At 46.5% G+C, this 21,244-nt stretch overlaps 13 non-coding genes across 13 annotated transcripts; all 13 read right to left on the reverse strand.

Annotated features, from left to right (window-relative positions):
• Positions 1-1,633: 1,633 nt before the first annotated feature.
• LOC142287316 (U2 spliceosomal RNA) lies at positions 1,634-1,824 on the reverse strand. The gene has a single exon (XR_012748304.1). It is a non-coding gene; the product is annotated as a U2 spliceosomal RNA (small nuclear RNA).
• A 1,387-nt stretch (positions 1,825-3,211) lies between these two features.
• On the reverse strand, positions 3,212-3,402 carry LOC142287329 (U2 spliceosomal RNA). Its single transcript, XR_012748315.1, has one exon. It is a non-coding gene; the product is annotated as a U2 spliceosomal RNA (small nuclear RNA).
• A 1,387-nt stretch (positions 3,403-4,789) lies between these two features.
• Positions 4,790-4,980, reverse strand: LOC142287341 (U2 spliceosomal RNA). The gene has a single exon (XR_012748326.1). It is a non-coding gene; the product is annotated as a U2 spliceosomal RNA (small nuclear RNA).
• Positions 4,981-6,367: 1,387 nt separating this feature from the next.
• On the reverse strand, positions 6,368-6,558 carry LOC142287352 (U2 spliceosomal RNA). Its single transcript, XR_012748337.1, has one exon. It is a non-coding gene; the product is annotated as a U2 spliceosomal RNA (small nuclear RNA).
• A 1,387-nt stretch (positions 6,559-7,945) lies between these two features.
• LOC142287285 (U2 spliceosomal RNA) lies at positions 7,946-8,136 on the reverse strand. Its single transcript, XR_012748277.1, has one exon. It is a non-coding gene; the product is annotated as a U2 spliceosomal RNA (small nuclear RNA).
• A 1,387-nt stretch (positions 8,137-9,523) lies between these two features.
• Positions 9,524-9,714, reverse strand: LOC142287297 (U2 spliceosomal RNA). Its single transcript, XR_012748288.1, has one exon. It is a non-coding gene; the product is annotated as a U2 spliceosomal RNA (small nuclear RNA).
• A 1,387-nt stretch (positions 9,715-11,101) lies between these two features.
• LOC142287308 (U2 spliceosomal RNA) lies at positions 11,102-11,292 on the reverse strand. The gene has a single exon (XR_012748296.1). It is a non-coding gene; the product is annotated as a U2 spliceosomal RNA (small nuclear RNA).
• Positions 11,293-12,679: 1,387 nt separating this feature from the next.
• On the reverse strand, positions 12,680-12,870 carry LOC142287309 (U2 spliceosomal RNA). The gene has a single exon (XR_012748297.1). It is a non-coding gene; the product is annotated as a U2 spliceosomal RNA (small nuclear RNA).
• Positions 12,871-14,257: 1,387 nt separating this feature from the next.
• On the reverse strand, positions 14,258-14,448 carry LOC142287310 (U2 spliceosomal RNA). Its single transcript, XR_012748298.1, has one exon. It is a non-coding gene; the product is annotated as a U2 spliceosomal RNA (small nuclear RNA).
• Positions 14,449-15,835: 1,387 nt separating this feature from the next.
• LOC142287311 (U2 spliceosomal RNA) lies at positions 15,836-16,026 on the reverse strand. The gene has a single exon (XR_012748299.1). It is a non-coding gene; the product is annotated as a U2 spliceosomal RNA (small nuclear RNA).
• A 1,387-nt stretch (positions 16,027-17,413) lies between these two features.
• On the reverse strand, positions 17,414-17,604 carry LOC142287312 (U2 spliceosomal RNA). The gene has a single exon (XR_012748300.1). It is a non-coding gene; the product is annotated as a U2 spliceosomal RNA (small nuclear RNA).
• Positions 17,605-18,991: 1,387 nt separating this feature from the next.
• Positions 18,992-19,182, reverse strand: LOC142287313 (U2 spliceosomal RNA). The gene has a single exon (XR_012748301.1). It is a non-coding gene; the product is annotated as a U2 spliceosomal RNA (small nuclear RNA).
• A 1,387-nt stretch (positions 19,183-20,569) lies between these two features.
• LOC142287314 (U2 spliceosomal RNA) lies at positions 20,570-20,760 on the reverse strand. Its single transcript, XR_012748302.1, has one exon. It is a non-coding gene; the product is annotated as a U2 spliceosomal RNA (small nuclear RNA).
• Positions 20,761-21,244: the final 484 nt, after the last annotated feature.

The raw sequence follows: 21,244 nt of genomic DNA on the forward strand, positions 1-21,244 counted from the left end.
CAGACTCACTCCAGGGTCGTCAGTCCTGGGGCACGTTGTACCATAGCCCCCCATCCTTACTCAGTCTAATAGCCTCGATCCTGGTAGGGCCATGTTTTCCACTAGATGAATATACTATCCACCCAGAGTACTAGCAAGCGCAACCTTCCAGTGTGCATTGTATCATTGTACTAAGGTGGCCTGGAGCTTAAACCACCTTTTCGAACAACACTACACTTGATCTTAGCCAAAAGGCCGAGAAGCGATAACCAGAATTGGTTTGGGCCTCGAGTGGCACCCTGGCCTATGCCGGACACATCTTAGGGAGAGAGAGCGAGAGGGAGACAAACCCACGCCTACACAAGACATTTTGTCACCCAAGCCAACCCTTGAAAAGGCTGCTTTGCAGAGCCAAAACAAGAAGAATGGTGCGTTTTGCAGCCGCCGCCCACTGCAATGAATCTGAATAACTCCTCCTTTAGGGCGCAAGCAACTCCCCTCCCCCTTGCAGTCTTTCCAATTCACGATACAAAAAGACGGACAGGACAGGTTGCCTGACTTTCCGTCACTGCCACCCTTTGCCATCCTTACCCGTAGAAAGCCCTTTCATCATCCCCAAACCCTAATCTTTTCCCTTTCCTTCCCAGCCCCCAAACCCTGCCCTCTGTACCTTTCTCACCACCCGCTTCCCTTCTCCTGTCATCCCCCTACCACCCGGGAAAAAAAGAGATTGCCCCCTCCTTCCACTAGCCCACCCTCCCACCCAAAGAACAACTTCTTCTGCGCAGCTTGTTTTCTAGGCAGCAGCGCTATTGTGATGTCATCGGGGGGCATTGTGACAAGCCGCCAGTGTTCCGTCTCTTCATGTTGTGCACAGTTCAAACGGAAAATACATCAACAGGCAGACTACAGAAAAGCTTACTATCAAAGGTTAGAGGGGGGCTTTCTCAGAGGGCTTTTTACAGTTTTTCTATTCCCAATTAGCCGTTTAAGTGTACTTATTGAAAGTAGTAATTCTTTCATAGGCCGCCCTTTCTTAGTATTTGACGTTCCTTATATTGCGGTATGAGGCTTCGCAGTAGGTTGCAAACATTCATCACCCATGACTGTCCCCAATTGAGCTCAGAAGCTCAATGTCTATCATGACCTCTCTTTTAGAATGTCCAAGAGCAAGCAAACTATTCCTCCAGGAGAGGGCGCCAACAGACTACTAAAGAGATCATCATTACTCAAAGAAAACCCCAAAAACCAATGCATGATAGGAATAAACAGGTAACTTTCTTTGGAGTGGAAGCGGAGAGATCGCACCAGATGCCAATTCTAGATGTTATCACACCTGTGGTCACTGCAGCAGCAGGTGAATCCACTTTGTCCAAAAGGGATCTATTCCATTCAATTGCAAATGATCTAGATAAGACAGAGAACTGCAGCACGGGGACATAGCCGAGTTGGTCAGGTTGAGTGGTGATGAGTTTGCTATTTGGATGAATAAAGAAAGTCAAAAGTGTGAAAGATAAAAAACAAAAGGAGGAAGTGTGAAAAGTGAATGGGCCAAATTGAGGTGCATATGAAGACGTATGCTTTCTTCCAATTCATTAAATCGGGCTAATATGAATCAGGTGAATTGAGTTCTGCTTTTGGAAACTGGGTTAAGAAGGGGTGCACCGTTCCTGGAGGTACTGCAATACCAGGTCAATGCGTGGAGTGGACAGAGCAAGCTCTTTTTCCATCTCCCTGTTCTAAAAATCCATTTAATATATGGTCCCCAGATAGGGGACGTATCAGATATTAAACTGATAAGAACAGATACTACACTTGATCTTAGCCAAAAGGCCGAGAAGCGATAACCAGAATTGGTTTGGGCCTCGAGTGGCACCCTGGCCTATGCCGGACACATCTTAGGGAGAGAGAGCGAGAGGGAGACAAACCCACGCCTACACAAGACATTTTGTCACCCAAGCCAACCCTTGAAAAGGCTGCTTTGCAGAGCCAAAACAAGAAGAATGGTGCGTTTTGCAGCCGCCGCCCACTGCAATGAATCTGAATAACTCCTCCTTTAGGGCGCAAGCAACTCCCCTCCCCCTTGCAGTCTTTCCAATTCACGATACAAAAAGACGGACAGGACAGGTTGCCTGACTTTCCGTCACTGCCACCCTTTGCCATCCTTACCCGTAGAAAGCCCTTTCATCATCCCCAAACCCTAATCTTTTCCCTTTCCTTCCCAGCCCCCAAACCCTGCCCTCTGTACCTTTCTCACCACCCGCTTCCCTTCTCCTGTCATCCCCCTACCACCCGGGAAAAAAAGAGATTGCCCCCTCCTTCCACTAGCCCACCCTCCCACCCAAAGAACAACTTCTTCTGCGCAGCTTGTTTTCTAGGCAGCAGCGCTATTGTGATGTCATCGGGGGGCATTGTGACAAGCCGCCAGTGTTCCGTCTCTTCATGTTGTGCACAGTTCAAACGGAAAATACATCAACAGGCAGACTACAGAAAAGCTTACTATCAAAGGTTAGAGGGGGGCTTTCTCAGAGGGCTTTTTACAGTTTTTCTATTCCCAATTAGCCGTTTAAGTGTACTTATTGAAAGTAGTAATTCTTTCATAGGCCGCCCTTTCTTAGTATTTGACGTTCCTTATATTGCGGTATGAGGCTTCGCAGTAGGTTGCAAACATTCATCACCCATGACTGTCCCCAATTGAGCTCAGAAGCTCAATGTCTATCATGACCTCTCTTTTAGAATGTCCAAGAGCAAGCAAACTATTCCTCCAGGAGAGGGCGCCAACAGACTACTAAAGAGATCATCATTACTCAAAGAAAACCCCAAAAACCAATGCATGATAGGAATAAACAGGTAACTTTCTTTGGAGTGGAAGCGGAGAGATCGCACCAGATGCCAATTCTAGATGTTATCACACCTGTGGTCACTGCAGCAGCAGGTGAATCCACTTTGTCCAAAAGGGATCTATTCCATTCAATTGCAAATGATCTAGATAAGACAGAGAACTGCAGCACGGGGACATAGCCGAGTTGGTCAGGTTGAGTGGTGATGAGTTTGCTATTTGGATGAATAAAGAAAGTCAAAAGTGTGAAAGATAAAAAACAAAAGGAGGAAGTGTGAAAAGTGAATGGGCCAAATTGAGGTGCATATGAAGACGTATGCTTTCTTCCAATTCATTAAATCGGGCTAATATGAATCAGGTGAATTGAGTTCTGCTTTTGGAAACTGGGTTAAGAAGGGGTGCACCGTTCCTGGAGGTACTGCAATACCAGGTCAATGCGTGGAGTGGACAGAGCAAGCTCTTTTTCCATCTCCCTGTTCTAAAAATCCATTTAATATATGGTCCCCAGATAGGGGACGTATCAGATATTAAACTGATAAGAACAGATACTACACTTGATCTTAGCCAAAAGGCCGAGAAGCGATAACCAGAATTGGTTTGGGCCTCGAGTGGCACCCTGGCCTATGCCGGACACATCTTAGGGAGAGAGAGCGAGAGGGAGACAAACCCACGCCTACACAAGACATTTTGTCACCCAAGCCAACCCTTGAAAAGGCTGCTTTGCAGAGCCAAAACAAGAAGAATGGTGCGTTTTGCAGCCGCCGCCCACTGCAATGAATCTGAATAACTCCTCCTTTAGGGCGCAAGCAACTCCCCTCCCCCTTGCAGTCTTTCCAATTCACGATACAAAAAGACGGACAGGACAGGTTGCCTGACTTTCCGTCACTGCCACCCTTTGCCATCCTTACCCGTAGAAAGCCCTTTCATCATCCCCAAACCCTAATCTTTTCCCTTTCCTTCCCAGCCCCCAAACCCTGCCCTCTGTACCTTTCTCACCACCCGCTTCCCTTCTCCTGTCATCCCCCTACCACCCGGGAAAAAAAGAGATTGCCCCCTCCTTCCACTAGCCCACCCTCCCACCCAAAGAACAACTTCTTCTGCGCAGCTTGTTTTCTAGGCAGCAGCGCTATTGTGATGTCATCGGGGGGCATTGTGACAAGCCGCCAGTGTTCCGTCTCTTCATGTTGTGCACAGTTCAAACGGAAAATACATCAACAGGCAGACTACAGAAAAGCTTACTATCAAAGGTTAGAGGGGGGCTTTCTCAGAGGGCTTTTTACAGTTTTTCTATTCCCAATTAGCCGTTTAAGTGTACTTATTGAAAGTAGTAATTCTTTCATAGGCCGCCCTTTCTTAGTATTTGACGTTCCTTATATTGCGGTATGAGGCTTCGCAGTAGGTTGCAAACATTCATCACCCATGACTGTCCCCAATTGAGCTCAGAAGCTCAATGTCTATCATGACCTCTCTTTTAGAATGTCCAAGAGCAAGCAAACTATTCCTCCAGGAGAGGGCGCCAACAGACTACTAAAGAGATCATCATTACTCAAAGAAAACCCCAAAAACCAATGCATGATAGGAATAAACAGGTAACTTTCTTTGGAGTGGAAGCGGAGAGATCGCACCAGATGCCAATTCTAGATGTTATCACACCTGTGGTCACTGCAGCAGCAGGTGAATCCACTTTGTCCAAAAGGGATCTATTCCATTCAATTGCAAATGATCTAGATAAGACAGAGAACTGCAGCACGGGGACATAGCCGAGTTGGTCAGGTTGAGTGGTGATGAGTTTGCTATTTGGATGAATAAAGAAAGTCAAAAGTGTGAAAGATAAAAAACAAAAGGAGGAAGTGTGAAAAGTGAATGGGCCAAATTGAGGTGCATATGAAGACGTATGCTTTCTTCCAATTCATTAAATCGGGCTAATATGAATCAGGTGAATTGAGTTCTGCTTTTGGAAACTGGGTTAAGAAGGGGTGCACCGTTCCTGGAGGTACTGCAATACCAGGTCAATGCGTGGAGTGGACAGAGCAAGCTCTTTTTCCATCTCCCTGTTCTAAAAATCCATTTAATATATGGTCCCCAGATAGGGGACGTATCAGATATTAAACTGATAAGAACAGATACTACACTTGATCTTAGCCAAAAGGCCGAGAAGCGATAACCAGAATTGGTTTGGGCCTCGAGTGGCACCCTGGCCTATGCCGGACACATCTTAGGGAGAGAGAGCGAGAGGGAGACAAACCCACGCCTACACAAGACATTTTGTCACCCAAGCCAACCCTTGAAAAGGCTGCTTTGCAGAGCCAAAACAAGAAGAATGGTGCGTTTTGCAGCCGCCGCCCACTGCAATGAATCTGAATAACTCCTCCTTTAGGGCGCAAGCAACTCCCCTCCCCCTTGCAGTCTTTCCAATTCACGATACAAAAAGACGGACAGGACAGGTTGCCTGACTTTCCGTCACTGCCACCCTTTGCCATCCTTACCCGTAGAAAGCCCTTTCATCATCCCCAAACCCTAATCTTTTCCCTTTCCTTCCCAGCCCCCAAACCCTGCCCTCTGTACCTTTCTCACCACCCGCTTCCCTTCTCCTGTCATCCCCCTACCACCCGGGAAAAAAAGAGATTGCCCCCTCCTTCCACTAGCCCACCCTCCCACCCAAAGAACAACTTCTTCTGCGCAGCTTGTTTTCTAGGCAGCAGCGCTATTGTGATGTCATCGGGGGGCATTGTGACAAGCCGCCAGTGTTCCGTCTCTTCATGTTGTGCACAGTTCAAACGGAAAATACATCAACAGGCAGACTACAGAAAAGCTTACTATCAAAGGTTAGAGGGGGGCTTTCTCAGAGGGCTTTTTACAGTTTTTCTATTCCCAATTAGCCGTTTAAGTGTACTTATTGAAAGTAGTAATTCTTTCATAGGCCGCCCTTTCTTAGTATTTGACGTTCCTTATATTGCGGTATGAGGCTTCGCAGTAGGTTGCAAACATTCATCACCCATGACTGTCCCCAATTGAGCTCAGAAGCTCAATGTCTATCATGACCTCTCTTTTAGAATGTCCAAGAGCAAGCAAACTATTCCTCCAGGAGAGGGCGCCAACAGACTACTAAAGAGATCATCATTACTCAAAGAAAACCCCAAAAACCAATGCATGATAGGAATAAACAGGTAACTTTCTTTGGAGTGGAAGCGGAGAGATCGCACCAGATGCCAATTCTAGATGTTATCACACCTGTGGTCACTGCAGCAGCAGGTGAATCCACTTTGTCCAAAAGGGATCTATTCCATTCAATTGCAAATGATCTAGATAAGACAGAGAACTGCAGCACGGGGACATAGCCGAGTTGGTCAGGTTGAGTGGTGATGAGTTTGCTATTTGGATGAATAAAGAAAGTCAAAAGTGTGAAAGATAAAAAACAAAAGGAGGAAGTGTGAAAAGTGAATGGGCCAAATTGAGGTGCATATGAAGACGTATGCTTTCTTCCAATTCATTAAATCGGGCTAATATGAATCAGGTGAATTGAGTTCTGCTTTTGGAAACTGGGTTAAGAAGGGGTGCACCGTTCCTGGAGGTACTGCAATACCAGGTCAATGCGTGGAGTGGACAGAGCAAGCTCTTTTTCCATCTCCCTGTTCTAAAAATCCATTTAATATATGGTCCCCAGATAGGGGACGTATCAGATATTAAACTGATAAGAACAGATACTACACTTGATCTTAGCCAAAAGGCCGAGAAGCGATAACCAGAATTGGTTTGGGCCTCGAGTGGCACCCTGGCCTATGCCGGACACATCTTAGGGAGAGAGAGCGAGAGGGAGACAAACCCACGCCTACACAAGACATTTTGTCACCCAAGCCAACCCTTGAAAAGGCTGCTTTGCAGAGCCAAAACAAGAAGAATGGTGCGTTTTGCAGCCGCCGCCCACTGCAATGAATCTGAATAACTCCTCCTTTAGGGCGCAAGCAACTCCCCTCCCCCTTGCAGTCTTTCCAATTCACGATACAAAAAGACGGACAGGACAGGTTGCCTGACTTTCCGTCACTGCCACCCTTTGCCATCCTTACCCGTAGAAAGCCCTTTCATCATCCCCAAACCCTAATCTTTTCCCTTTCCTTCCCAGCCCCCAAACCCTGCCCTCTGTACCTTTCTCACCACCCGCTTCCCTTCTCCTGTCATCCCCCTACCACCCGGGAAAAAAAGAGATTGCCCCCTCCTTCCACTAGCCCACCCTCCCACCCAAAGAACAACTTCTTCTGCGCAGCTTGTTTTCTAGGCAGCAGCGCTATTGTGATGTCATCGGGGGGCATTGTGACAAGCCGCCAGTGTTCCGTCTCTTCATGTTGTGCACAGTTCAAACGGAAAATACATCAACAGGCAGACTACAGAAAAGCTTACTATCAAAGGTTAGAGGGGGGCTTTCTCAGAGGGCTTTTTACAGTTTTTCTATTCCCAATTAGCCGTTTAAGTGTACTTATTGAAAGTAGTAATTCTTTCATAGGCCGCCCTTTCTTAGTATTTGACGTTCCTTATATTGCGGTATGAGGCTTCGCAGTAGGTTGCAAACATTCATCACCCATGACTGTCCCCAATTGAGCTCAGAAGCTCAATGTCTATCATGACCTCTCTTTTAGAATGTCCAAGAGCAAGCAAACTATTCCTCCAGGAGAGGGCGCCAACAGACTACTAAAGAGATCATCATTACTCAAAGAAAACCCCAAAAACCAATGCATGATAGGAATAAACAGGTAACTTTCTTTGGAGTGGAAGCGGAGAGATCGCACCAGATGCCAATTCTAGATGTTATCACACCTGTGGTCACTGCAGCAGCAGGTGAATCCACTTTGTCCAAAAGGGATCTATTCCATTCAATTGCAAATGATCTAGATAAGACAGAGAACTGCAGCACGGGGACATAGCCGAGTTGGTCAGGTTGAGTGGTGATGAGTTTGCTATTTGGATGAATAAAGAAAGTCAAAAGTGTGAAAGATAAAAAACAAAAGGAGGAAGTGTGAAAAGTGAATGGGCCAAATTGAGGTGCATATGAAGACGTATGCTTTCTTCCAATTCATTAAATCGGGCTAATATGAATCAGGTGAATTGAGTTCTGCTTTTGGAAACTGGGTTAAGAAGGGGTGCACCGTTCCTGGAGGTACTGCAATACCAGGTCAATGCGTGGAGTGGACAGAGCAAGCTCTTTTTCCATCTCCCTGTTCTAAAAATCCATTTAATATATGGTCCCCAGATAGGGGACGTATCAGATATTAAACTGATAAGAACAGATACTACACTTGATCTTAGCCAAAAGGCCGAGAAGCGATAACCAGAATTGGTTTGGGCCTCGAGTGGCACCCTGGCCTATGCCGGACACATCTTAGGGAGAGAGAGCGAGAGGGAGACAAACCCACGCCTACACAAGACATTTTGTCACCCAAGCCAACCCTTGAAAAGGCTGCTTTGCAGAGCCAAAACAAGAAGAATGGTGCGTTTTGCAGCCGCCGCCCACTGCAATGAATCTGAATAACTCCTCCTTTAGGGCGCAAGCAACTCCCCTCCCCCTTGCAGTCTTTCCAATTCACGATACAAAAAGACGGACAGGACAGGTTGCCTGACTTTCCGTCACTGCCACCCTTTGCCATCCTTACCCGTAGAAAGCCCTTTCATCATCCCCAAACCCTAATCTTTTCCCTTTCCTTCCCAGCCCCCAAACCCTGCCCTCTGTACCTTTCTCACCACCCGCTTCCCTTCTCCTGTCATCCCCCTACCACCCGGGAAAAAAAGAGATTGCCCCCTCCTTCCACTAGCCCACCCTCCCACCCAAAGAACAACTTCTTCTGCGCAGCTTGTTTTCTAGGCAGCAGCGCTATTGTGATGTCATCGGGGGGCATTGTGACAAGCCGCCAGTGTTCCGTCTCTTCATGTTGTGCACAGTTCAAACGGAAAATACATCAACAGGCAGACTACAGAAAAGCTTACTATCAAAGGTTAGAGGGGGGCTTTCTCAGAGGGCTTTTTACAGTTTTTCTATTCCCAATTAGCCGTTTAAGTGTACTTATTGAAAGTAGTAATTCTTTCATAGGCCGCCCTTTCTTAGTATTTGACGTTCCTTATATTGCGGTATGAGGCTTCGCAGTAGGTTGCAAACATTCATCACCCATGACTGTCCCCAATTGAGCTCAGAAGCTCAATGTCTATCATGACCTCTCTTTTAGAATGTCCAAGAGCAAGCAAACTATTCCTCCAGGAGAGGGCGCCAACAGACTACTAAAGAGATCATCATTACTCAAAGAAAACCCCAAAAACCAATGCATGATAGGAATAAACAGGTAACTTTCTTTGGAGTGGAAGCGGAGAGATCGCACCAGATGCCAATTCTAGATGTTATCACACCTGTGGTCACTGCAGCAGCAGGTGAATCCACTTTGTCCAAAAGGGATCTATTCCATTCAATTGCAAATGATCTAGATAAGACAGAGAACTGCAGCACGGGGACATAGCCGAGTTGGTCAGGTTGAGTGGTGATGAGTTTGCTATTTGGATGAATAAAGAAAGTCAAAAGTGTGAAAGATAAAAAACAAAAGGAGGAAGTGTGAAAAGTGAATGGGCCAAATTGAGGTGCATATGAAGACGTATGCTTTCTTCCAATTCATTAAATCGGGCTAATATGAATCAGGTGAATTGAGTTCTGCTTTTGGAAACTGGGTTAAGAAGGGGTGCACCGTTCCTGGAGGTACTGCAATACCAGGTCAATGCGTGGAGTGGACAGAGCAAGCTCTTTTTCCATCTCCCTGTTCTAAAAATCCATTTAATATATGGTCCCCAGATAGGGGACGTATCAGATATTAAACTGATAAGAACAGATACTACACTTGATCTTAGCCAAAAGGCCGAGAAGCGATAACCAGAATTGGTTTGGGCCTCGAGTGGCACCCTGGCCTATGCCGGACACATCTTAGGGAGAGAGAGCGAGAGGGAGACAAACCCACGCCTACACAAGACATTTTGTCACCCAAGCCAACCCTTGAAAAGGCTGCTTTGCAGAGCCAAAACAAGAAGAATGGTGCGTTTTGCAGCCGCCGCCCACTGCAATGAATCTGAATAACTCCTCCTTTAGGGCGCAAGCAACTCCCCTCCCCCTTGCAGTCTTTCCAATTCACGATACAAAAAGACGGACAGGACAGGTTGCCTGACTTTCCGTCACTGCCACCCTTTGCCATCCTTACCCGTAGAAAGCCCTTTCATCATCCCCAAACCCTAATCTTTTCCCTTTCCTTCCCAGCCCCCAAACCCTGCCCTCTGTACCTTTCTCACCACCCGCTTCCCTTCTCCTGTCATCCCCCTACCACCCGGGAAAAAAAGAGATTGCCCCCTCCTTCCACTAGCCCACCCTCCCACCCAAAGAACAACTTCTTCTGCGCAGCTTGTTTTCTAGGCAGCAGCGCTATTGTGATGTCATCGGGGGGCATTGTGACAAGCCGCCAGTGTTCCGTCTCTTCATGTTGTGCACAGTTCAAACGGAAAATACATCAACAGGCAGACTACAGAAAAGCTTACTATCAAAGGTTAGAGGGGGGCTTTCTCAGAGGGCTTTTTACAGTTTTTCTATTCCCAATTAGCCGTTTAAGTGTACTTATTGAAAGTAGTAATTCTTTCATAGGCCGCCCTTTCTTAGTATTTGACGTTCCTTATATTGCGGTATGAGGCTTCGCAGTAGGTTGCAAACATTCATCACCCATGACTGTCCCCAATTGAGCTCAGAAGCTCAATGTCTATCATGACCTCTCTTTTAGAATGTCCAAGAGCAAGCAAACTATTCCTCCAGGAGAGGGCGCCAACAGACTACTAAAGAGATCATCATTACTCAAAGAAAACCCCAAAAACCAATGCATGATAGGAATAAACAGGTAACTTTCTTTGGAGTGGAAGCGGAGAGATCGCACCAGATGCCAATTCTAGATGTTATCACACCTGTGGTCACTGCAGCAGCAGGTGAATCCACTTTGTCCAAAAGGGATCTATTCCATTCAATTGCAAATGATCTAGATAAGACAGAGAACTGCAGCACGGGGACATAGCCGAGTTGGTCAGGTTGAGTGGTGATGAGTTTGCTATTTGGATGAATAAAGAAAGTCAAAAGTGTGAAAGATAAAAAACAAAAGGAGGAAGTGTGAAAAGTGAATGGGCCAAATTGAGGTGCATATGAAGACGTATGCTTTCTTCCAATTCATTAAATCGGGCTAATATGAATCAGGTGAATTGAGTTCTGCTTTTGGAAACTGGGTTAAGAAGGGGTGCACCGTTCCTGGAGGTACTGCAATACCAGGTCAATGCGTGGAGTGGACAGAGCAAGCTCTTTTTCCATCTCCCTGTTCTAAAAATCCATTTAATATATGGTCCCCAGATAGGGGACGTATCAGATATTAAACTGATAAGAACAGATACTACACTTGATCTTAGCCAAAAGGCCGAGAAGCGATAACCAGAATTGGTTTGGGCCTCGAGTGGCACCCTGGCCTATGCCGGACACATCTTAGGGAGAGAGAGCGAGAGGGAGACAAACCCACGCCTACACAAGACATTTTGTCACCCAAGCCAACCCTTGAAAAGGCTGCTTTGCAGAGCCAAAACAAGAAGAATGGTGCGTTTTGCAGCCGCCGCCCACTGCAATGAATCTGAATAACTCCTCCTTTAGGGCGCAAGCAACTCCCCTCCCCCTTGCAGTCTTTCCAATTCACGATACAAAAAGACGGACAGGACAGGTTGCCTGACTTTCCGTCACTGCCACCCTTTGCCATCCTTACCCGTAGAAAGCCCTTTCATCATCCCCAAACCCTAATCTTTTCCCTTTCCTTCCCAGCCCCCAAACCCTGCCCTCTGTACCTTTCTCACCACCCGCTTCCCTTCTCCTGTCATCCCCCTACCACCCGGGAAAAAAAGAGATTGCCCCCTCCTTCCACTAGCCCACCCTCCCACCCAAAGAACAACTTCTTCTGCGCAGCTTGTTTTCTAGGCAGCAGCGCTATTGTGATGTCATCGGGGGGCATTGTGACAAGCCGCCAGTGTTCCGTCTCTTCATGTTGTGCACAGTTCAAACGGAAAATACATCAACAGGCAGACTACAGAAAAGCTTACTATCAAAGGTTAGAGGGGGGCTTTCTCAGAGGGCTTTTTACAGTTTTTCTATTCCCAATTAGCCGTTTAAGTGTACTTATTGAAAGTAGTAATTCTTTCATAGGCCGCCCTTTCTTAGTATTTGACGTTCCTTATATTGCGGTATGAGGCTTCGCAGTAGGTTGCAAACATTCATCACCCATGACTGTCCCCAATTGAGCTCAGAAGCTCAATGTCTATCATGACCTCTCTTTTAGAATGTCCAAGAGCAAGCAAACTATTCCTCCAGGAGAGGGCGCCAACAGACTACTAAAGAGATCATCATTACTCAAAGAAAACCCCAAAAACCAATGCATGATAGGAATAAACAGGTAACTTTCTTTGGAGTGGAAGCGGAGAGATCGCACCAGATGCCAATTCTAGATGTTATCACACCTGTGGTCACTGCAGCAGCAGGTGAATCCACTTTGTCCAAAAGGGATCTATTCCATTCAATTGCAAATGATCTAGATAAGACAGAGAACTGCAGCACGGGGACATAGCCGAGTTGGTCAGGTTGAGTGGTGATGAGTTTGCTATTTGGATGAATAAAGAAAGTCAAAAGTGTGAAAGATAAAAAACAAAAGGAGGAAGTGTGAAAAGTGAATGGGCCAAATTGAGGTGCATATGAAGACGTATGCTTTCTTCCAATTCATTAAATCGGGCTAATATGAATCAGGTGAATTGAGTTCTGCTTTTGGAAACTGGGTTAAGAAGGGGTGCACCGTTCCTGGAGGTACTGCAATACCAGGTCAATGCGTGGAGTGGACAGAGCAAGCTCTTTTTCCATCTCCCTGTTCTAAAAATCCATTTAATATATGGTCCCCAGATAGGGGACGTATCAGATATTAAACTGATAAGAACAGATACTACACTTGATCTTAGCCAAAAGGCCGAGAAGCGATAACCAGAATTGGTTTGGGCCTCGAGTGGCACCCTGGCCTATGCCGGACACATCTTAGGGAGAGAGAGCGAGAGGGAGACAAACCCACGCCTACACAAGACATTTTGTCACCCAAGCCAACCCTTGAAAAGGCTGCTTTGCAGAGCCAAAACAAGAAGAATGGTGCGTTTTGCAGCCGCCGCCCACTGCAATGAATCTGAATAACTCCTCCTTTAGGGCGCAAGCAACTCCCCTCCCCCTTGCAGTCTTTCCAATTCACGATACAAAAAGACGGACAGGACAGGTTGCCTGACTTTCCGTCACTGCCACCCTTTGCCATCCTTACCCGTAGAAAGCCCTTTCATCATCCCCAAACCCTAATCTTTTCCCTTTCCTTCCCAGCCCCCAAACCCTGCCCTCTGTACCTTTCTCACCACCCGCTTCCCTTCTCCTGTCATCCCCCTACCACCCGGGAAAAAAAGAGATTGCCCCCTCCTTCCACTAGCCCACCCTCCCACCCAAAGAACAACTTCTTCTGCGCAGCTTGTTTTCTAGGCAGCAGCGCTATTGTGATGTCATCGGGGGGCATTGTGACAAGCCGCCAGTGTTCCGTCTCTTCATGTTGTGCACAGTTCAAACGGAAAATACATCAACAGGCAGACTACAGAAAAGCTTACTATCAAAGGTTAGAGGGGGGCTTTCTCAGAGGGCTTTTTACAGTTTTTCTATTCCCAATTAGCCGTTTAAGTGTACTTATTGAAAGTAGTAATTCTTTCATAGGCCGCCCTTTCTTAGTATTTGACGTTCCTTATATTGCGGTATGAGGCTTCGCAGTAGGTTGCAAACATTCATCACCCATGACTGTCCCCAATTGAGCTCAGAAGCTCAATGTCTATCATGACCTCTCTTTTAGAATGTCCAAGAGCAAGCAAACTATTCCTCCAGGAGAGGGCGCCAACAGACTACTAAAGAGATCATCATTACTCAAAGAAAACCCCAAAAACCAATGCATGATAGGAATAAACAGGTAACTTTCTTTGGAGTGGAAGCGGAGAGATCGCACCAGATGCCAATTCTAGATGTTATCACACCTGTGGTCACTGCAGCAGCAGGTGAATCCACTTTGTCCAAAAGGGATCTATTCCATTCAATTGCAAATGATCTAGATAAGACAGAGAACTGCAGCACGGGGACATAGCCGAGTTGGTCAGGTTGAGTGGTGATGAGTTTGCTATTTGGATGAATAAAGAAAGTCAAAAGTGTGAAAGATAAAAAACAAAAGGAGGAAGTGTGAAAAGTGAATGGGCCAAATTGAGGTGCATATGAAGACGTATGCTTTCTTCCAATTCATTAAATCGGGCTAATATGAATCAGGTGAATTGAGTTCTGCTTTTGGAAACTGGGTTAAGAAGGGGTGCACCGTTCCTGGAGGTACTGCAATACCAGGTCAATGCGTGGAGTGGACAGAGCAAGCTCTTTTTCCATCTCCCTGTTCTAAAAATCCATTTAATATATGGTCCCCAGATAGGGGACGTATCAGATATTAAACTGATAAGAACAGATACTACACTTGATCTTAGCCAAAAGGCCGAGAAGCGATAACCAGAATTGGTTTGGGCCTCGAGTGGCACCCTGGCCTATGCCGGACACATCTTAGGGAGAGAGAGCGAGAGGGAGACAAACCCACGCCTACACAAGACATTTTGTCACCCAAGCCAACCCTTGAAAAGGCTGCTTTGCAGAGCCAAAACAAGAAGAATGGTGCGTTTTGCAGCCGCCGCCCACTGCAATGAATCTGAATAACTCCTCCTTTAGGGCGCAAGCAACTCCCCTCCCCCTTGCAGTCTTTCCAATTCACGATACAAAAAGACGGACAGGACAGGTTGCCTGACTTTCCGTCACTGCCACCCTTTGCCATCCTTACCCGTAGAAAGCCCTTTCATCATCCCCAAACCCTAATCTTTTCCCTTTCCTTCCCAGCCCCCAAACCCTGCCCTCTGTACCTTTCTCACCACCCGCTTCCCTTCTCCTGTCATCCCCCTACCACCCGGGAAAAAAAGAGATTGCCCCCTCCTTCCACTAGCCCACCCTCCCACCCAAAGAACAACTTCTTCTGCGCAGCTTGTTTTCTAGGCAGCAGCGCTATTGTGATGTCATCGGGGGGCATTGTGACAAGCCGCCAGTGTTCCGTCTCTTCATGTTGTGCACAGTTCAAACGGAAAATACATCAACAGGCAGACTACAGAAAAGCTTACTATCAAAGGTTAGAGGGGGGCTTTCTCAGAGGGCTTTTTACAGTTTTTCTATTCCCAATTAGCCGTTTAAGTGTACTTATTGAAAGTAGTAATTCTTTCATAGGCCGCCCTTTCTTAGTATTTGACGTTCCTTATATTGCGGTATGAGGCTTCGCAGTAGGTTGCAAACATTCATCACCCATGACTGTCCCCAATTGAGCTCAGAAGCTCAATGTCTATCATGACCTCTCTTTTAGAATGTCCAAGAGCAAGCAAACTATTCCTCCAGGAGAGGGCGCCAACAGACTACTAAAGAGATCATCATTACTCAAAGAAAACCCCAAAAACCAATGCATGATAGGAATAAACAGGTAACTTTCTTTGGAGTGGAAGCGGAGAGATCGCACCAGATGCCAATTCTAGATGTTATCACACCTGTGGTCACTGCAGCAGCAGGTGAATCCACTTTGTCCAAAAGGGATCTATTCCATTCAATTGCAAATGATCTAGATAAGACAGAGAACTGCAGCACGGGGACATAGCCGAGTTGGTCAGGTTGAGTGGTGATGAGTTTGCTATTTGGATGAATAAAGAAAGTCAAAAGTGTGAAAGATAAAAAACAAAAGGAGGAAGTGTGAAAAGTGAATGGGCCAAATTGAGGTGCATATGAAGACGTATGCTTTCTTCCAATTCATTAAATCGGGCTAATATGAATCAGGTGAATTGAGTTCTGCTTTTGGAAACTGGGTTAAGAAGGGGTGCACCGTTCCTGGAGGTACTGCAATACCAGGTCAATGCGTGGAGTGGACAGAGCAAGCTCTTTTTCCATCTCCCTGTTCTAAAAATCCATTTAATATATGGTCCCCAGATAGGGGACGTATCAGATATTAAACTGATAAGAACAGATACTACACTTGATCTTAGCCAAAAGGCCGAGAAGCGATAACCAGAATTGGTTTGGGCCTCGAGTGGCACCCTGGCCTATGCCGGACACATCTTAGGGAGAGAGAGCGAGAGGGAGACAAACCCACGCCTACACAAGACATTTTGTCACCCAAGCCAACCCTTGAAAAGGCTGCTTTGCAGAGCCAAAACAAGAAGAATGGTGCGTTTTGCAGCCGCCGCCCACTGCAATGAATCTGAATAACTCCTCCTTTAGGGCGCAAGCAACTCCCCTCCCCCTTGCAGTCTTTCCAATTCACGATACAAAAAGACGGACAGGACAGGTTGCCTGACTTTCCGTCACTGCCACCCTTTGCCATCCTTACCCGTAGAAAGCCCTTTCATCATCCCCAAACCCTAATCTTTTCCCTTTCCTTCCCAGCCCCCAAACCCTGCCCTCTGTACCTTTCTCACCACCCGCTTCCCTTCTCCTGTCATCCCCCTACCACCCGGGAAAAAAAGAGATTGCCCCCTCCTTCCACTAGCCCACCCTCCCACCCAAAGAACAACTTCTTCTGCGCAGCTTGTTTTCTAGGCAGCAGCGCTATTGTGATGTCATCGGGGGGCATTGTGACAAGCCGCCAGTGTTCCGTCTCTTCATGTTGTGCACAGTTCAAACGGAAAATACATCAACAGGCAGACTACAGAAAAGCTTACTATCAAAGGTTAGAGGGGGGCTTTCTCAGAGGGCTTTTTACAGTTTTTCTATTCCCAATTAGCCGTTTAAGTGTACTTATTGAAAGTAGTAATTCTTTCATAGGCCGCCCTTTCTTAGTATTTGACGTTCCTTATATTGCGGTATGAGGCTTCGCAGTAGGTTGCAAACATTCATCACCCATGACTGTCCCCAATTGAGCTCAGAAGCTCAATGTCTATCATGACCTCTCTTTTAGAATGTCCAAGAGCAAGCAAACTATTCCTCCAGGAGAGGGCGCCAACAGACTACTAAAGAGATCATCATTACTCAAAGAAAACCCCAAAAACCAATGCATGATAGGAATAAACAGGTAACTTTCTTTGGAGTGGAAGCGGAGAGATCGCACCAGATGCCAATTCTAGATGTTATCACACCTGTGGTCACTGCAGCAGCAGGTGAATCCACTTTGTCCAAAAGGGATCTATTCCATTCAATTGCAAATGATCTAGATAAGACAGAGAACTGCAGCACGGGGACATAGCCGAGTTGGTCAGGTTGAGTGGTGATGAGTTTGCTATTTGGATGAATAAAGAAAGTCAAAAGTGTGAAAGATAAAAAACAAAAGGAGGAAGTGTGAAAAGTGAATGGGCCAAATTGAGGTGCATATGAAGACGTATGCTTTCTTCCAATTCATTAAATCGGGCTAATATGAATCAGGTGAATTGAGTTCTGCTTTTGGAAACTGGGTTAAGAAGGGGTGCACCGTTCCTGGAGGTACTGCAATACCAGGTCAATGCGTGGAGTGGACAGAGCAAGCTCTTTTTCCATCTCCCTGTTCTAAAAATCCATTTAATATATGGTCCCCAGATAGGGGACGTATCAGATATTAAACTGATAAGAACAGATACTACACTTGATCTTAGCCAAAAGGCCGAGAAGCGATAACCAGAATTGGTTTGGGCCTCGAGTGGCACCCTGGCCTATGCCGGACACATCTTAGGGAGAGAGAGCGAGAGGGAGACAAACCCACGCCTACACAAGACATTTTGTCACCCAAGCCAACCCTTGAAAAGGCTGCTTTGCAGAGCCAAAACAAGAAGAATGGTGCGTTTTGCAGCCGCCGCCCACTGCAATGAATCTGAATAACTCCTCCTTTAGGGCGCAAGCAACTCCCCTCCCCCTTGCAGTCTTTCCAATTCACGATACAAAAAGACGGACAGGACAGGTTGCCTGACTTTCCGTCACTGCCACCCTTTGCCATCCTTACCCGTAGAAAGCCCTTTCATCATCCCCAAACCCTAATCTTTTCCCTTTCCTTCCCAGCCCCCAAACCCTGCCCTCTGTACCTTTCTCACCACCCGCTTCCCTTCTCCTGTCATCCCCCTACCACCCGGGAAAAAAAGAGATTGCCCCCTCCTTCCACTAGCCCACCCTCCCACCCAAAGAACAACTTCTTCTGCGCAGCTTGTTTTCTAGGCAGCAGCGCTATTGTGATGTCATCGGGGGGCATTGTGACAAGCCGCCAGTGTTCCGTCTCTTCATGTTGTGCACAGTTCAAACGGAAAATACATCAACAGGCAGACTACAGAAAAGCTTACTATCAAAGGTTAGAGGGGGGCTTTCTCAGAGGGCTTTTTACAGTTTTTCTATTCCCAATTAGCCGTTTAAGTGTACTTATTGAAAGTAGTAATTCTTTCATAGGCCGCCCTTTCTTAGTATTTGACGTTCCTTATATTGCGGTATGAGGCTTCGCAGTAGGTTGCAAACATTCATCACCCATGACTGTCCCCAATTGAGCTCAGAAGCTCAATGTCTATCATGACCTCTCTTTTAGAATGTCCAAGAGCAAGCAAACTATTCCTCCAGGAGAGGGCGCCAACAGACTACTAAAGAGATCATCATTACTCAAAGAAAACCCCAAAAACCAATGCATGATAGGAATAAACAGGTAACTTTCTTTGGAGTGGAAGCGGAGAGATCGCACCAGATGCCAATTCTAGATGTTATCACACCTGTGGTCACTGCAGCAGCAGGTGAATCCACTTTGTCCAAAAGGGATCTATTCCATTCAATTGCAAATGATCTAGATAAGACAGAGAACTGCAGCACGGGGACATAGCCGAGTTGGTCAGGTTGAGTGGTGATGAGTTTGCTATTTGGATGAATAAAGAAAGTCAAAAGTGTGAAAGATAAAAAACAAAAGGAGGAAGTGTGAAAAGTGAATGGGCCAAATTGAGGTGCATATGAAGACGTATGCTTTCTTCCAATTCATTAAATCGGGCTAATATGAATCAGGTGAATTGAGTTCTGCTTTTGGAAACTGGGTTAAGAAGGGGTGCACCGTTCCTGGAGGTACTGCAATACCAGGTCAATGCGTGGAGTGGACAGAGCAAGCTCTTTTTCCATCTCCCTGTTCTAAAAATCCATTTAATATATGGTCCCCAGATAGGGGACGTATCAGATATTAAACTGATAAGAACAGATACTACACTTGATCTTAGCCAAAAGGCCGAGAAGCGATAACCAGAATTGGTTTGGGCCTCGAGTGGCACCCTGGCCTATGCCGGACACATCTTAGGGAGAGAGAGCGAGAGGGAGACAAACCCACGCCTACACAAGACATTTTGTCACCCAAGCCAACCCTTGAAAAGGCTGCTTTGCAGAGCCAAAACAAGAAGAATGGTGCGTTTTGCAGCCGCCGCCCACTGCAATGAATCTGAATAACTCCTCCTTTAGGGCGCAAGCAACTCCCCTCCCCCTTGCAGTCTTTCCAATTCACGATACAAAAAGACGGACAGGACAGGTTGCCTGACTTTCCGTCACTGCCACCCTTTGCCATCCTTACCCGTAGAAAGCCCTTTCATCATCCCCAAACCCTAATCTTTTCCCTTTCCTTCCCAGCCCCCAAACCCTGCCCTCTGTACCTTTCTCACCACCCGCTTCCCTTCTCCTGTCATCCCCCTACCACCCGGGAAAAAAAGAGATTGCCCCCTCCTTCCACTAGCCCACCCTCCCACCCAAAGAACAACTTCTTCTGCGCAGCTTGTTTTCTAGGCAGCAGCGCTATTGTGATGTCATCGGGGGGCATTGTGACAAGCCGCCAGTGTTCCGTCTCTTCATGTTGTGCACAGTTCAAACGGAAAATACATCAACAGGCAGACTACAGAAAAGCTTACTATCAAAGGTTAGAGGGGGGCTTTCTCAGAGGGCTTTTTACAGTTTTTCTATTCCCAATTAGCCGTTTAAGTGTACTTATTGAAAGTAGTAATTCTTTCATAGGCCGCCCTTTCTTAGTATTTGACGTTCCTTATATTGCGGTATGAGGCTTCGCAGTAGGTTGCAAACATTCATCACCCATGACTGTCCCCAATTGAGCTCAGAAGCTCAATGTCTATCATGACCTCTCTTTTAGAATGTCCAAGAGCAAGCAAACTATTCCTCCAGGAGAGGGCGCCAACAGACTACTAAAGAGATCATCATTACTCAAAGAAAACCCCAAAAACCAATGCATGATAGGAATAAACAGGTAACTTTCTTTGGAGTGGAAGCGGAGAGATCGCACCAGATGCCAATTCTAGATGTTATCACACCTGTGGTCACTGCAGCAGCAGGTGAATCCACTTTGTCCAAAAGGGATCTATTCCATTCAATTGCAAATGATCTAGATAAGACAGAGAACTGCAGCACGGGGACATAGCCGAGTTGGTCAGGTTGAGTGGTGATGAGTTTGCTATTTGGATGAATAAAGAAAGTCAAAAGTGTGAAAGATAAAAAACAAAAGGAGGAAGTGTGAAAAGTGAATGGGCCAAATTGAGGTGCATATGAAGACGTATGCTTTCTTCCAATTCATTAAATCGGGCTAATATGAATCAGGTGAATTGAGTTCTGCTTTTGGAAACTGGGTTAAGAAGGGGTGCACCGTTCCTGGAGGTACTGCAATACCAGGTCAATGCGTGGAGTGGACAGAGCAAGCTCTTTTTCCATCTCCCTGTTCTAAAAATCCATTTAATATATGGTCCCCAGATAGGGGACGTATCAGATATTAAACTGATAAGAACAGATACTACACTTGATCTTAGCCAAAAGGCCGAGAAGCGATAACCAGAATTGGTTTGGGCCTCGAGTGGCACCCTGGCCTATGCCGGACACATCTTAGGGAGAGAGAGCGAGAGGGAGACAAACCCACGCCTACACAAGACATTTTGTCACCCAAGCCAACCCTTGAAAAGGCTGCTTTGCAGAGCCAAAACAAGAAGAATGGTGCGTTTTGCAGCCGCCGCCCACTGCAATGAATCTGAATAACTCCTCCTTTAGGGCGCAAGCAACTCCCCTCCCCCTTGCAGTCTTTCCAATTCACGATACAAAAAGACGGACAGGACAGGTTGCCTGACTTTCCGTCACTGCCACCCTTTGCCATCCTTACCCGTAGAAAGCCCTTTCATCATCCCCAAACCCTAATCTTTTCCCTTTCCTTCCCAGCCCCCAAACCCTGCCCTCTGTACCTTTCTCACCACCCGCTTCCCTTCTCCTGTCATCCCCCTACCACCCGGGAAAAAAAGAGATTGCCCCCTCCTTCCACTAGC

The sequence above is a fragment of the Anomaloglossus baeobatrachus genome, unplaced genomic scaffold, assembly GCF_048569485.1.
Source record: "Anomaloglossus baeobatrachus isolate aAnoBae1 unplaced genomic scaffold, aAnoBae1.hap1 Scaffold_720, whole genome shotgun sequence".
NCBI classification, from domain to species: Eukaryota; Metazoa; Chordata; class Amphibia; order Anura; family Aromobatidae; genus Anomaloglossus; species Anomaloglossus baeobatrachus.